The sequence below is a fragment of the Callorhinus ursinus genome, unplaced genomic scaffold (assembly GCF_003265705.2).
Source record: "Callorhinus ursinus isolate GAN/ISIS: 27379988/994484 unplaced genomic scaffold, GSC_fseal_2.0 scaffold5, whole genome shotgun sequence".
In the NCBI taxonomy this organism is placed as follows: Eukaryota; Metazoa; Chordata; class Mammalia; order Carnivora; family Otariidae; genus Callorhinus; species Callorhinus ursinus.
In genome coordinates, this window is record NW_027397067.1 from 50,315,637 (window position 1) to 50,332,633 (window position 16,997).

Here is a 16,997-nt window from a genome sequence, read left to right on the forward strand (position 1 = left end):
ATATTATGCAGCCGTCAAAAATACAGAATTTTGCCATTTGCAACGACGTGGATGGAACTGGAGGGTATTACGCTAAGCAAAATAAGTCAATCAGAGAAAGACATGTATCATATGATCTCACTGATAGGAGGAATTCTTAATCTCAGGAAACAAACTGAGGGTTGCTGGAGTGGTGGGGGGTGGGAAGGATGGGGTGGCTGGGTGATAGACATTGGGGAGGGCATGTGCTATGGTGAGCACTGTGAATTGTGTAAGACTGATGAATCACAGACTTGTACCTCTGAAACAAATAATACATTATATGTTAAAAAAATAGGAAGGGAAAAATGAAGGGGGGAGAACTGGAGGGGAAGATGAACCATGAGAGACTATGGACTCTGAGAAACAAACTGAGGGTTCTAGAGGGGAGGGGGGGATGGGTTAGCCTGGTGATGGGTATTAAAGAGGACATGTATTGAATGGAGCACTGGGTGTTATAGGCAAACAATGAATCATGGAACACTACATCAAAAACTAATGATGTAATGTATGGTGATTAACATAACATAATAAAATAAAATTTTTAAAAAATTATGGTGCATTCACAAAAAAAAAAAAGTGACTGGTTTAAGTTTTCTGTCCCAGACAGAAGGGCTCAAGCTCTGGAAAGATAATGTTAAAACATTTTTTATAGATACCACTTTGTTGATTGTGTGATTAGGAAATTCATACCCATCAAACACTGATTCATCCCACCTACACAGAAGTCCCTATAGCACTTTTTCTCTCTGGTATTTTCATGCAATAATCTCACCAGTTCCTGCTTTAATCATTTGTATATTTGCCAGACGGCCTAACACTCATCTGGATAGACTGCAGGTTAATAAGCCTTAGAATGGCCCAGACAATGAACTTTAGAGCCTAGAGAAAGGACAAAGCCAACAATGTCAGGTAAGGAACTTGGGAAGATCATCAGCAAATCCAGGGGCTCTTGCAATCAGCAATAGCTAAAGCTAAAATAAGCAGTGCCTAGGTGCCCAGTAAAGGGCTGCAAATGAGACAGGTGGAATTCATCATTGGAAGAAGTTCCTAAGAGGCCATTCCCAGAGGCTCATTAGACAGGTTGCCTTTTCCACAACAGGCATCTCTAACAGAGACCTTGAATTTAGATCTAATTTCATGGGAAGCACCTTAGGTGAAATTCTAAAGAAAGTTAGTTTGGGGGTTTTCTAGATTTATTTATTTTGGAGAGAGGGAGCACAGTGGGGAGGGGCAGTGGGAGAGGAAGAGAATCTTGAGCAGACACCCCACTGAGGGTGAAGCCCCATGCAGGGCTTGAACTCATGACCCTGAGATCATGACCTGAGCTGAAACCAAGAGTCAGACACTTAACCAACTGAGCCACCCAGATGCCCCTAGAGAAAGTCAATTGTAAGGGTACTAGGGAATATAGTAGACAAAGGTGGTTAGGAAAAGTATCAGGTCATGCCAAATAACTGCTGCACAAGGACTAATTAGCAAATCTAAGTTAATGTTCAGTTATGGTCCCTGCTTCTCTTGATTCCATTGCATAATAATAGGATTAGTCTTATAATCTGGGGTATGATTCTGTACCTAATGAATAAGTGTCCCCAGTGCTATGATGGTCGATGACCGAGTCCTATGATCAGCCATCATTACCCTGTCCCAGCCCTTTGAATTCCATGAAACTTGGGCAACGCTCTTTCAGTATCAAACCACCATCTGTGTTTTCTCCCAACTCTTCATCTGCCACACTCTATCACAGCTCCAATTCTGCCATTTTAACCTCCTGTGTGGTCCAGTTCTCCCTCTCATGGTAGCTTCCAAGAGAGATTCATGGAGCTCCAGAGTTGCTGCAATGTTGTATTTCAAGATCATACTGTTAAAGGGAACTTTTGGATTTTGCAATATGATGACATATATTTGAGAAAATTATGCAAACTTTGATATTTGGCTTAAATTGTCTTCAGAAGGAACCCCAAGACAAAACGGACACTCCCAGATGTCCATCAAATATTTAGTCATGCCTTTGGTCCTATCAAGTTTGCACCTATCATCAATGAGCCACAGAAATTCATGCCTACTCTTTCTCTACTAAAGTTCCCAACGAAATGTGGAGAAAGACCCTGAAGTTTCATTTATATAATAAGTAAAGAAAAGAGGTCATCCTATTCTAGGTTCATTTTGCTAACATCACTGAGTGGCATAAGCTTAAAAAAATGTGTCTTGGCTGTCAATTACAAATGAAGCTTAACAAGAGCTTTGTTTAAAAGTTGTACATTCCAATGTTAATATGGTCCTTCCTAGAAAAAGCAGCTGCCTTTTATGGATTTTGAAAAGCCACTGAGTTTTATCAAAGGTTCCTCTTTCATGTTCTTCGATTGCTAAGCTATATAAGTTAACCAAAAGATAACTAAGCATTAACCCATGTTGCCTTTTGTTTTTTATCTTCTTTTGAAATCCCATGAGTTTAACTAAGTACATTAAATGGAGCATAAATCTTTATGTTGTTTTCATTAAGTCACATATTTGGAATATATATCTGAGACTATTTGATCGATTGTAAAATATTAGCTGCTGCATTGAAGATTTGTGACATGGATTTTAACAAGTGAACAAACATTTCAGGAGCACAGTAATAACCATTGACTGGGCAGCATGGATAAGTTATGTCACTTGAGTTTTAGAACATCCAGAGAGTTTTTACTCCATAGTATTTTCAGATATATATTGCAATTTATAATACTAAACATGAGCAAATTTGGAAATAATTTTAAGATTTAGAAATATTTTTCATTTTTCAGTTTTTCCATTTTTATATTCTTGTGATGATTTCCTGTCAAATTATGTAAAAATTCCTTGAGTGATTATTAAAAGCCCTATATTATACTGGCCCAACAAACATCCATTTCTAGATTTATATACTCTACTCTTTTTATGTATCATAAATACAATTTCAACTCTTCCCTGTGTCTCAGTTTCACTTTGTCATTTCCTGCTCTGAGCTCTTTCTTATACTATTTCTTCTGCCCAGTTTTCATTCCTATCTCTCTGCCTATCAAAATCTCATTCATTCATTTATAATTATTAAGCTCCTATTATCTGCTAGACACTGTGTTTAGTGTCTTTCAAAGTATAGTTTAAATGTCACTTAATCCATGAAACTTTCATAATTTTATCTCTCCTTTAAAGTAATAGGAAGAATTAAGGGGCACCAGGGTGGCTCAGTGGGTTAAGTGTCTGACTCTTAATTTTGTCTCAGGTCATGATCTCAGGGTCGTGAGATTGAGCCCTGAATTGGGCTCTGGTGCTGGCCATGGACCTTAGGATTCTCCCTCTTCTTCTCCCTTCCCCCCTTTCCCTGCCCCCACTCACACACACTCTCTCTCAAAAAAAAAATAAAATAATAGGAAGAATTAAAAAAGAGACAGACAGACAGACAGACTTGAAATTCCAATAAAAGACAGTCAACAACATGGCAGAAAAATTTGAGGGACTTTAGAGCAATTTAACAAATAATTCCCAAGCACCTACTCAGGAACATAAGTCAAAAATGAATGTTCAAAATTGTCCTATTTCTAAGACACACAATCTGTTTAATAGAAGCTTTACATTTAGAGGGATTTTAAGTAAGAAGGCTTTATAGGTCATAAATGGAAATGTTTGAAAATTGTTATTCTATAATAACCGTTCATACAAGTTATTAGAGTTTTGTGCATGGATTTAGCTTTGCCAGTGAGATATTTTGATTAATTCTCCTCCAACATTGCCTCAGTGTTCCTGTATAGTAGAAAGTGGCCTAAGACTTTCTTGATACAAGTGATGATCAGGTTTCTTTAGTTTTCCTCTGAGAACAGTCAAGCATTCTCTTTCACTGGTGATAGGCATGGTCTCGCCAAGCATTAAGCCAGTTCATTCATTGTCTATGATCCACACATCTGTCTCTGTTATGGCCATAGGATTGTGCCACTTAATCCTGTCTGAGTGGTTTCCCAGGAAGGGAAAACAATCTCTTTGTTCTAACAGCCCTGAAAAGACAATGTCTCCTTATTGATAGGAGAAAGAGGTAGAACCTTTCTAAAGTGAGAGGGCTCAGTGAGAGACTTATTGGCAAAATCTGATCTAGGTAGAGTCCATTTTCTCCCAAATAAAGATGCAATTTCAAGAAATTACTTATAAAATACATTTTCAGGTGTTTCAGAGCAATTTACTATGCAAGCGTTTGAGTCTAAAGACTGGGCGTGATGTTTCCTAGGGGGACAATATCATGCATTACCAATGCTCAGTACAGCAAAGAAAATAAAGGGACCCAGATTACAATCCAGAATTTACCTCTTTAGGTAAGTAACAGCAGTTCAACATAGTTTATATATTTTTAATTCTGTCTTATATTTTAGGGAAGAATTTTGGTTTTTTAATAACATCCTGTAGGTGGAGGTCCTGTTTTGGAATGAAGTAATAAATAGTAAATCTTTGGCATGCTTCCAGGTTTGAGATCAATACAATTTAAGAAGAAAAAAAAACCAATTGTATATGTACTGATGTGGCAGAATAATCACTTGAGACATGGTACCTAGAAGAGTGCTTGTTATATGGAAGGTAATCAATAAATATTTGCTCAATGAATATCAACAAGACTGGTTTTTCTTTTCCCCTTCCTCTCCAACTATGGCCATAATTTCTCTTTCTAAGACATAGGTCTACCACCAGCCCCAAGGGATGTTTTGGTGAAGGTGTGATTGGATGAGACTTACACTTAAATCAATGGACTTTAAGTAAAGCAGATTGCCCTCCATAATGTGAGTGAGCCTCATTCAGGCCTTCAATCAGTTGAAGGCCTGAATAGAACGAAACGCTGACCACTCCCAAGCAGACTGCTTTAGACTTTGTTTGCAACATCAGCTCTTCCTGATTTCATGGAAGACTGACTTTGGACTTGAACTGCAACTCTTTCTCAAGTTGTCAGCCTGCTTGCTTCCACCATTAGATTTTGAACTCTCCAAGTCTTCACAGTTGTGTGTGCCAATTCCTTAAAATAAATCTCAGTGCATATATATGCACATCCCATTTCTTCTGTTTCTTTGGAGAATCCTGAATAACACAAAAGGTGAGAAATGCAAGAGTGAGATAAAATGTTTTAGAAGGCAGGAAGAATGATCAAAATCAGATGTATTCTGTGTCCACATGCCTCCCACCCAAACTCATTATAGAACCTCTGAATTTGGGAGGTGGAGAAAGAGAAAAGACAGTATGGATGAAATAGTGTTAGTATGTAAGGCTGTGTTTTCTGCCCCCTGCCCCTCAAGGTAGACTTTTCCCCTTGTGCCATGTGGGGTGCACAATAGACAGTCCAACTCTTTGATAGGAAAGAGAATCTGTATTTCACATACGTCATGTGAGGCCCAGAGAGGAGGCAACCACCGTATAATTGCAAATGCCATATAGCAGCTCTAGTAGAATTCTAAGTCTAGGAAGAAGAAGGCAAGAGACAGCTTTGAATTTCCCAGAGAGGTATGGAAAGCGTTCCAAAATTTCTTGGGCTTATAAGCATGAAAATTGGATGAAAGAAAAAGAAAATATCTGTAAAAGTTTCTAATGCCAGTTGGGCCTCCTCAGAAAAATGGAGTCAGTTAAAGACTTGGTTATATCCCTCCAATTGGCAGAGCCTCAGATGTGGGTGTAAAGTGAAGTGGCATCCAAAAGCAGCATGGATCCATGTTAGCAAGACTGTCCACCACCTGGGCCTAGGAGCTAAGACAGTATCCTTTTCATAGTGGAAGAGTGAAGACAGCCCATCAACAGCATCTCATCAGCATCCCTGACTGTCTTTCAGAAATGGTGCTTGCTTGTGTCCTGGGATTGTGCTCAGTTCCTCATGTGACCCATTGTTAATGAACAACACTTCTTGGTCTCAGATCAGTATTCATGGTTCTGGATAATAAGAGAGGTGATGCAGATGAGAGAGGGATAGTCCCTCAAGCCTGGGCAAAGTGGGGAAAGAAGGAATCCAATGAAGCTACTCCAGTGAGAAAGAAAGTACCAGAACACATCCCTCGTTACAAGAAGGAATTTTCATAAAACTAAAACATCATGTAGTCAAAATTTGGACCCTCTTAGCTGCAAGTAGTTGAAGTGGTTGAAGTAAGAGTCTGCTTTTCCTCAGAGAAGCTTTCCTTTTAGCATGGCTTAGATACTGTTCAGTAGCATAGAACTCAGTTTCTAATTTTTGCTTCTTATGAGCTGTGAAAATCACTCAACTATTTCAAACTTGACAGTCACTCATCTTACAATCAAAGAATTCCTCCTTGGGCACCTGGGTGGTTCAGTTGGTTAAGCAACTGTCTTCAGCTCAGGTCATGGTCCTGGAGTCCTGGGATCGAGTCCCACATGGGGCGCTCGGTGGGGAGTCTGCTTCTCCCTCTGACCCTTTCCCCTCTCATGCTCTCTCTCACTCTCTCTCTCTCTCGAATGAATAAATAAAATCTTTTTTTTAAAAAAAAGAATTTCTCCTTGAGTGCCTCAAACTTTTTAAATATATCTTTTCTGTCCTATTAAAAAATTTTTGGAGGCTAGAGGGACTTCAAATTCTGAGGCTGTTTCTCCATTTTGTGATTATTTGCTGTTCCAGAATCTTTTTGAAAATAGGAAAATAAAACACAAAATATTATATTAAAAAGTTTTTCACAGTATTTTTCAAAAGCAGAAAGATGGTTCTCATTTCCAACTCATTTGAAAGTCATGTATTTATATTAAAATTGGGGTGCCTGGGTGGTACAGTTCATTAAGCATCCAACTCTAGGTTTCGGCTCAGGTCATAATCTCAGGGTGTGATCTCAGGGATGTGAGACTGAGCTCCACATTGGACTCTATACTCGGTGCAGAGTCTGCTTGAAATTCTCTCTCCCTCTAATATAAATAAATGAATCTTTAAAAAAAATAAATAGACGAAGTTACAAAAAAATGCACTACAAACTTGTAGAGGATGGAAGTTTCAGACATATATTGATGCATAAATGGTGCAGTAGATATGTAGGCAAAAATTAATGGGGTTTCCTCCCTGGGCACATCTTTAGAGGCCCCAGGTAAATGAAGTCATGTATTGGGTCATTCTATTTTTTTTTAGAGCAGCACCTTTCAAACTTATTTGACAGAGGACTGCTTTGTGGAAAACAAACAAACTGCAAATATCTGAAACTTAGAAAACCAGGGGTGCCTGGGTGGCTCAGTCGTTGGGTGTCTGCCTTCGGCTGAGGTCATGATCCCAGGGTCCTGGGATCGAGCCCCGCATCGGGCTCCCTGCTCGGCGGGAAGCCTGCTTCTCCCTCTCCCACTCCCCCTGCTTGTGTTCCTGCTCTCGCTATCTCTCTCTCTGTCAAATAAATAAATGGGATCTTTAAAAAAAAAAAAAAACTTAGAAAACTAGGGATGTCTTACCTGAAGAGCAGTGAGAAACCTAGCATCCTCCCTGCTCAGCTTTCTCTGATCTTGTGGGTGATTCTTAAGGCATTTTAGGTCCTCAGGGCTCTAACAATACCAATGACAGAGGCGGATCCTAGAGATGAGGACTCGGTAGGAATCTATATAGGGAAAAACAATGGTTCTGCTGAATTTTCTCTCTGGTGCTGGGACTGAGAGTCACAGTTGCATAACTGGTACCCGGATATAATAACCTAGTCTCCAGAAAACAGTGGTAAAATTTTACAGAATCAATTTTATTTGGAAACAATTTACCTCTTTCTTGCCTTAAAAGATCTCCCTAATGCGGTATAAACCAATGGGGTTGTGTACTTTCAGAGGAAATAGAAAGAGTATTTTTCACTAGACACTGTGCCTTACGCTCCCTTCTGATGTACTCTCCAAAAAGTAAACTTGAGTGTAACATTGTGGCACTTAACTTCTCCCTACACATCAAAGTTCCATATGGAGAATCTTTACCCAGTGTGATATTTGCTTTATATCAGTCTGGGGAATTTTCAGTGTTTACATTTGTACTGTTTAACCATACTCAAAAAAAAAAAAGAAATAATTCATCTTCTGTTAATGTGCATTGCTTTAAGCACAGCGGCAGAATGATCACAGTCAAATTGTTTTATAATCAGTAACACACCATTTGGGAATCAGCAACCTACTGTTAATAAATTGTGTACAACCATCCTTCTCTGGAGATGCAGTAGGTCTTTGGAGTTAATATACACTATAGTTTTTCTTGTTTTAGCTAAGTTGTACATTAAGAAGATAGGCTAGGTTAGTACTTAGTGATGAATTATGTGTGTTGATTAGTAATCTGAAATCTGTATGAGTCTTTTATGTATTTTTCATTAATGCTGTGGCCAAAATGTATCCCATAGATAAAAGTCATAAGACTTGAAAGAAAAGTGAAGACTGATAACCTTCTTAGAAAAGTACTAGGCCATTAGTAAGTACGTTGCTTAGCTGCCTAGTGAACACTTGATTTGCTCTTTGATTACAATTAAATCTTAGGGTGATATTTGAAAAAACTGACATGTGGGATAGGGTATATATTGGTAAAAATACTATACTAGTACTGTTTAATTGCATTTTTACAGAGATTCAAACACATCTAATGCTATTAGAGTCAAGAATCTTTAAGAACTTCTTAAATAAACTTGAATTCCATTAGAGCCTCAGACTTTTCATTAACCAATCACATAACCAAGTTATAGAACTGAACTATAACCTTAACTATTCCTTTGCTAAATGTATACTATCACCTGCCATAAGTAAAACCCTATGCTTCTTTTCATTCATTGAACAAGAAAGTAGTATGTAGATAGAAAGACAGTGCCACAAAATTAATGAAAGATGTGACCTTAAATCCCATGTATATACTAAAGCAGAAGAGTAAAAGGGGAAGAAAAGAAATATTCAGAAAATTTTGATATGTGACTGGTCAGATTGGTACAGCTCTTGAGGACAATTGCTCTCAGAGAAACTTGTTAGTCAGTGCTGGGTTGACTTTGTACTTGAGGGAGGGACAGAACCTAGAAAAACAAGAAAAGATTACTTGCTTCATTATTGTGTAAGGAGAACTTAGCTTTACACTAAATATATGTATACATACAAACGTGTGTGTGTGTGTGTGTGTGTGTGTGTGCAGATATGGCATAAATATGTAAGTTGGGCTGGAAATTTAAATGAGTGTAATGAAGAAGGAAATCCAGGCATCTCATTTGGCAGGTTTGAAGGGGAGAAACATGGCTAAACAGAAGTGTAGACAGCAAAGGGGCCTCTAGCAAGGGGCTTCTACCTGAATAAAGCTAGATTTGGTAACTTTCTTTTTCTTCTTTTTTTTTAAGTTTTTATTTAAATTCCAGTTAGTTGACATATAGTGTAATATTAGTTTCAGGTGTACTGGTGTCTCACTTTGATGACCTTTGTGTCCGTGACCAGGGAAGACTCAAATGTACAGTAAAACACTTTATGATTTGGGGTTAACTGGCCTAGAAATATGCCAGTAACATGCCTTATTAGGAAGAGCAGTTTTTCAAGATAAAAAGTCAAACTGGGGACACTCTCTTCCTAGAAATTATAAAAATGACCAAAAAGATGGAGAGCCAAAATTATGCCGGACTGAATGTAAAATAATCTTCATTTGGTACTAACCGTCTGCAAAGTTCTTTCATGTCTATGGCCTCATTAGAACTTTGTCCAAGTCTGATATTGCTATTGTTGTTATTAGTCTCCTTGTTAAATAGAAGAAAAAAACGGAGGCTCAGATTTAGAGATTTGTTCAAGGACAATGATGAGTTCTTTTTTGTAACCCCTGTGCCTAGCATAGTGCTGACACATGGAAGACACTCAAAAGATGTTTATTAAAGGAATGAATGAGGTTGAGGCTTGTAAGTTTGGAAACTATAATCAATTGTTTCTGCATCTGTTTTTGTTGCAAGTAACAGAAATAAACAAATTTTAGAGGTATTATGATTATATAGAATCTAAGGTCATGAAAGTTGTATAGGTCTTAAAAAAATAAAAATGAAAACTGGAAAGCATTAATAAATCAAGGCCATCTCTCTCTGTCTCAGTTTTCTGTGCATCTGCTTCATTTTTTCATAGCCTCTTTCTTTTTTTGTTGTATTTTAAAGAAGTACAACATAATTTATTTCAATTATGTACATATGGCATAAAAATGGCAATAGCCTGTTTATTAGAGGGTTGGATGATAAACATATGAAAGAAATCCATAACAAAATAGAGTATATTCACTAAAATATAACAAAGTAGATTTATTTACATTTATTGTATTTATATTTATAATAGAGACATTTAAATTACATACCTTTTTTTAAATTTTATTATGTTATGTTAATCACCATACCTTACATCATTAGTTTTTGATGTAGTGTTCAATGACTCATTGTTTGCATATAACACCCAGTGCTCCATGCAGTACGTGCCCTCTTTAATACCCATCACCAGGCTAACCCATCCCCCCAACCCCCTCCCCTCTAGAACCCTCAGTTGGTTTTTCAGAGTCCATAGTCTCTCATGGTTCATCTCCCCCTCCTATTTCCCTCCCTTCATTTCTCCCTTCCTACTATCTTCTTCTTCTTTTTTTTTTTTTTTAACATATAATGTATTATTAGTTTCCAAGGTACAGGTCTGTGATTCAACAGTCTTACACAGTTCACAGCACTCACCATAGCACATACCCTCCCCAATGTCTATCACCCAGCCACCCCATCCTTCCCACCCCCCACCACTCCAGCAAACTTCAGTTTGTTTCCTGAGATTAAGAATTCCTCATATCAGTGAGATCATATAATATATGTCTTTCTCTGATTGACTTATTTCGCTCAGCATAATACCTTCCAGTTCCAACCACATCATTGCAAATGGCAAGATTTCATTCCTTTTGATGGCTGCATAATATTCCATTGTATATATACACCACATCTTCTTTATCCATTCATCTGTCTATGGACATCTAGGCTCTTTCCATAGTTTGGCTATTGTGGACATTGCTGCTATAAACATTGGGGTGCACGTGCCCCTTCGGATCCCTACATTTGTATCTTTGGGGTAAATACCCAGTAGTGCAATTGCTGGGTCGTATGGTAGCTCTATTTTCAACTTTTTGAGGAACTTCCATACTGTTTTCCAGAGCGGCTGCGCCAGCTTGCATTCCCACCAACAGTGTAGGAGGGTTCCCTTTTCTCCACATCCTCGCCAACATCTGTCCTTTCCTGACTTGTTAATTTTAGCCATTCTGACTGGTATGAGGTCCCCAGTCAGAATGGCTAATACACCAGTCATAGCCTCTTTCTTCAAAGCAGCTTCCTCTGCTCTTCAGGGAATATGGTGGAAAACACAGCTGTCCCACAACTCCTGAGTTCATTTGTTACAGATTAAGTTTCAATTCAAATTCGTAGGGAAAAGATCTTTGTTGCCTCAACCTTTATTGTAAGATTTCCACTTCTCGAGTATCAAGAATCAAACATGGCTTCTGGAATCCCACTCCTGGAGTCACGTGGTTAGGAGTAGTTCACAGAAAAGGAAGGAGACGTTGGTTTACAGGCCATGCAGACATTCCAAAGGGTCCATTAAAATTTCTTTTACCAAATCCTATGTTGACTCTACTCTCCTGCTTTGCATTAGGGCCACTAGGAAGGATAATTTTTTGAGACACAGTATTCTTTGTAATGTTCCCTCCTACATGATTTCAAGTGGGGAGAAAAGCCCTTAATAATTCCCTACCTTGGTATTTTTGCAGAGCAGAAAATAAAAGCTCCCAGGAATGAACAACTATTTCTGTCTTTTGTTAAAATCCGATGTCCTTGTGATTACTTTGCTTTTCCTGGAGGAGGAGAGGACTGAACAGTTTTAAAAGAAATCAAAGTAGAAATAGTGATTGTGCTATAACATTGATCTCCAAGCTATATTTCCTAGTTTTAGCCAGTTGCCATTTTAGCTGAGTCAGTCTTGAAGACAGCCTGAACTCTCCAGGTAAAAGAAGAGGATGAAGTATGTTCCGTTCACAGGAACAGCAATTTGAGGCAGGATATTTCCAGGAACATTTATATTCTAGAATAGCTGCAGCATAGATTGTAAGGTGGAGGGGTAGCAGATATGATTGGAAAGGTAGACTGGAGAGGGGCCAGGGTAACTAGCCTTTGGGTGGCCTGAGAATGTGAACTTTATTTCGTGGGTCAGTGAAAGCCGTTGAAGTTGTGGGGTCATACTGGTAGTTTAAAACCTCACTCTGGTGAGAACACTGGAGGAAAACCAGAAGCAAGTCAGAAAAAGCAGTGAGGAGACTGTAGTTATGGATATAATATAGATGTGGAAAATGAGGGCTGAGTCAACAAGTTGTAGCTCGGGGAATATATAGAATAGGAGTCAATAAGGATGTCAGATGTCTAAGTGTTGTTGAGAATGTGGGAAATAGACAATGGTTTTGGCTCCGGTATACAGCAATATTCATAGAAATAGGGAACCGGGTAGGAAGGTCAGGTTTGGACATGAAGATAATGCGATCATTATCCTTGAATTCAATGAGTTTCAGAGATTTATGGTACATACAAGTGGAAATATCCAATAGCCAGCTGGATGTACAAGCTTGGAGCTTAGAGTGATTAACTTGGCATAGCAGGTTAAAAATCACACAGAATTTGGGGAACTTTACCTTTAGCTTTTCATATATTTAATCTCCAATGGTAACGTAAATAGGAGAAAAATTCAGTCGAAGTATGAAATTTTAGAGCTGTCATCAGATTCTTTGCCTTCAGTAGTCTGTCCTTGTCATGAAAAATTTCTTTCTTTTATCAGTGCTGTTGAAACTGAGCTTCATAAAACCTTCACCTCTAAGAACACATTTTCAAGGGGCAGTTCCAAAGATAGAAAAGTGTATTGATGGGTACTATTCTAACCTAATATGGCATTTTTAAAAATGTGTGTGCATTGCTATATGTGATTTTTTGGTAATAGTTATAAATTCTTTGAGTGGGACAAATACTAATTCCTGAGTGCTCAGAAGTCAACTTCCTCTTAAGTGGTTTTCAGACTTTGATCATGTAGGAAAAATGTCCAGTTGCAGAGATGATCCTTCATGTTGATTTTTTTTTCATGCAATTTTTGAAGGTCTCTAGAATTTAAACCTTCTTCCTTCTAGTCAATGAGGGCACCTCTGATATGTTAATATCAGCTCCATTTCCTTATACTCAGTCAACTACTTCATTAATAGTTTAAGACCTCACTCTAGATCTTGCCTATTGCTAAATTATCTGATCGCTGTGCTTATGGACTAGATTTCCTCCCAAGGTTTACCTATAGCATCTGCTGCCCCTTAGTGGGCAGGTCTTATTGCAGAGTGGTTCTTTCATGCTTGACCCACCCTGACATGCTGAACCGGGTATCATCCATCTGCGCCTTAACCAACAGAAGAAGCAGAAAGTTAACAAGTCTGGAAAGCAGCTGATGTGTAGAAAGGCAGGAGAAAATGTCCTTGTTTAGCCAGATACTATCTAGGGAAGACCCAAAGCGTAGTTTCAAATATTGGAACTCTATGATACAGAAGAAGAAGGAAGCTTTAAATTCTATAGACCTTCTGGAGATAGAACAACAACAACAAAAAAAACAGTGATTTAAAGCTCAAAAGACGGAGATTCAGGTTTCATGTAAAAAGAACTTTGAAACATTTAGTGACAGAGAATAAAAAGTTACAAAAAGTGAAACTTATCGGTCATTATGTACATTATTGTCTGGGTAGTGATTGAAAACAAGATTTTGGTTTCAGAGTGACCTGAGCTGAAACCTCATTCTACCACTTCCTAAGTTTTATTGTACACATCTTTTAAAGAGGGATAAAGATCTTACCAACCTGACACTTCGGTGAATCCTGCTGCCCTCATTCTCTCCCAGGTGTTCTGGAGAGCACTCTGCAGTAAACTTCCTGATCTCTAATCTACATTCCAGACTCTCCTTCCTGGGAAATTCTATTTAAATCATTAGTATTTGCATCCCCATTGTCTGATTCTAGCAGATTGTCAGCACCATTAGGGGCACAGAGTTAGCTTTATTCATCTTTGTATTTCAAGAGCTATGGTTGTTCATTTCCCCATCTTTCCTTTGTGAGGGTTTTGAAATGAGTCTTAGTAAATCCTCTATCTTCCCTCCAGCTGGGCAGTGGGTAATCCATATCCATAAACAGCCTTCTGCCTCTTTCCCCTTATTCTTATTGAAATGCTCTTCAGCATAGTCTCATGCACAGGAACGTGGATTTCCATGTTCTGGAAACAAAATGCCCCTCCCTCTTTATATTGCTTAATGTTCAATTAATTACTAGGTTTTAAACAAAATTAAGCAATTATCACAGTTCACATTAATCTTGTGTTGGCAGCATAGCTTAGTGATTAAAAACAAGATTTTGTTGTCAGACACACCTGAGTTGAAAACCTAACCCACCACTGCGTTAGTGTGTGGCTTCCCTAAATTTCATTGTCCACTTCTTTTGAAAAGGGATAATGATAGTACCTACCTCATTGGGCTTCGGGGAGAATTAAAGGAAAAAATGTGTGCAAAATACCAGATAATAGAGCAAACACTCAAAACACGAGCTATTCTTTGTGATGTTGCCTTATTAATATTTCAAGTTCACTTTATTATTCGTTCTCTGTAGCTTTGTTTTCATATAGATCAAAACCCTTACTAATTTCCCTTGTAATTTCTTCTTTGACCTATGGGTTATTTAAAAATCTGTTGTTTAATTTCCAAATATTTGTGGATTCCCAAATTTCCCTCTGTTGATTTCTAATTTAACTCTACTGTCTTCAGAGAACATATTCTGTATGATTTCAATCCCTTTAAATTCATTAAGACTTGTTGTATAGTGTAACTCACTCTTTGTAAATTTAATATAAGATATATGAAGTCTAAATATTGCTCCAAATCTCCTTCTGCATGATTCTCTTGAAAATGGATATAGAGTGTTTCTAATACTGTTGCATTTTCTTCAATACATTTTTAACCTGCATGATAGTGGTTTGAGGGTCTAATCGGTGAATTCTTCTCCTTCCCCCTTTCTGATCAGGGCCATCTTGGTCAGCTCAGCTAGCCTGCTGCCAGAGTCATCCTTCTCTGTCTTCAGAAGACATGGCACTGAATCCATTGCCTAGAGCTCATTGTTCTCACACTATAAGCCATGGTCTGAGCACAAATTCTGAACTTCAGCACCATCCGCACGTCCAGCTGGTCCTCTTTCTTTCTTTCCAAAGCCATGACCTTATAGGGGGATTGGAGATGAACACACCACCTGTGCCCCAAGTCACTCAGTTTTTCTTTCTAGGGCTACAAATGTCCCCGGGAATGAGAGGCAGCATGTGTGCTCCTGCATAATGCAGCAGAAGCTAGCCATGGGTCTAAAAAGCTCTGTTAATAATTGGAGACTAATTTGCCATCATTGTTTTTCCCTGATTTGTTTTATGTATTGTAAAATCTAAATTTCTACATGTGTTCAATAAGATCTAATGTAATTGTCATCAGCAAATTTAAGCCAGCTGAAAAAAAAAAGATTGAATACATGATTGTTTAATGTTAGTAAATACCTGCTTCCAGATATTTATAAAGGAAGATGATCTATTGTATATGTAGTCTTTTTTACATGCATTTCTATATATTGACATTTTCCTTTTCAATACAGAGCTGCAAAAATATGACAAAGAATCAAGCATAATGAATAAAGTAAATAAAGGAGACATTGTAGAATATTGGTTAAGATCACCAGCTTTGAATCTGGACAGATCTGTATGTCACTTTACTTCTCTGAGTTTTAATTTTCCTCATCTGTAACATATAGGTAACAATTGCACTTGCTTCCTAGTCAGGGTTTTGGTTGCAAACTTAGGCAAAAAAGGCAATTCTTGGAAGGAGAGTTCACAGAAGTTTGGAGTACTGAGCTCTGTACTGGACCCATGTTGTGCCGGAGGGGGAAACACAACTAAGTCCTACATGGGAATAGTCTGCTTAGGATGCCCCTTCCACCCTTTCAGTGAACTTGAAGGTGTAATTGGCTTCTTTGGTCACACACTCAAAACCCAGAGTTTCAGGCAGGAGCATCTAGTTGGCTAAGCCTTGGTTACATGGCCATGCTTGGCTGTAAGTGTCTGGTCTTTCAATTCATAAAATATCCTCATGCATAGGTCATAAGCAGCCAAACAAACAAACAAATTATAGACAAATTTCCTCTATACATACCACTTAGAATTTTTGTGGGTATTAAGTAATGTAATACATGTAAAGTGCTTAACACAGCACTGGTATATATTAGGCATTAATTGTGATCTTTTTTTTTTTCTGAGAAGCAGAACAACTAGGGGTGATATATAATAAGGTTCTGCACACTTAATTAATGGAGAGGGAAGAAAAACCATAAAAACAAAGCCCAAAAGCAACTATTTATATTTTGCTTAAAAAAATAACTATCTGAGCACATATAACTTGGGTGTGGTTGTTGCACTGAGGACGTCCTTAAATAAACTTTTAGTAGTATAAAAGTCAAATCATCCAAGGGAAATAAAGGTGTTTGATTTTCTTAAGGAAGTAAAGAAAACATTGATTTGTTTGGTGGATTTAAACTAGAATCTGAATGCTCCAGAACAGAAACAGTAGAAGCATCTGAGAGATCTGTGTTAAGATAGTGGGTTCCCCCCTGTGTTTGCTACAAGGTGGCTGGTTTGGGACATATTGTCTAGAAGTTACAGTGTTGCTTGGGGCAACAAGGTAAGTCCTTCAAGATTTGAAATGTTATACTCATAAAAATGTCTGTACAAGGGCATGCATCACAACACGTTTACAATGATAAAAATTTAAAGAACTTAAATTCCATCAACTGAACATTGTATTCCACTCCTACCATGGAATACAATACTATCATAATATCATTTTGCCTAGTTTCTGAAAATTATTTCTCTTACTAAAATTACCAAAGTCCTCTATGTTGATAAGCCCAGTGGACCCTTTCTTTAGTACTTATCCTACTG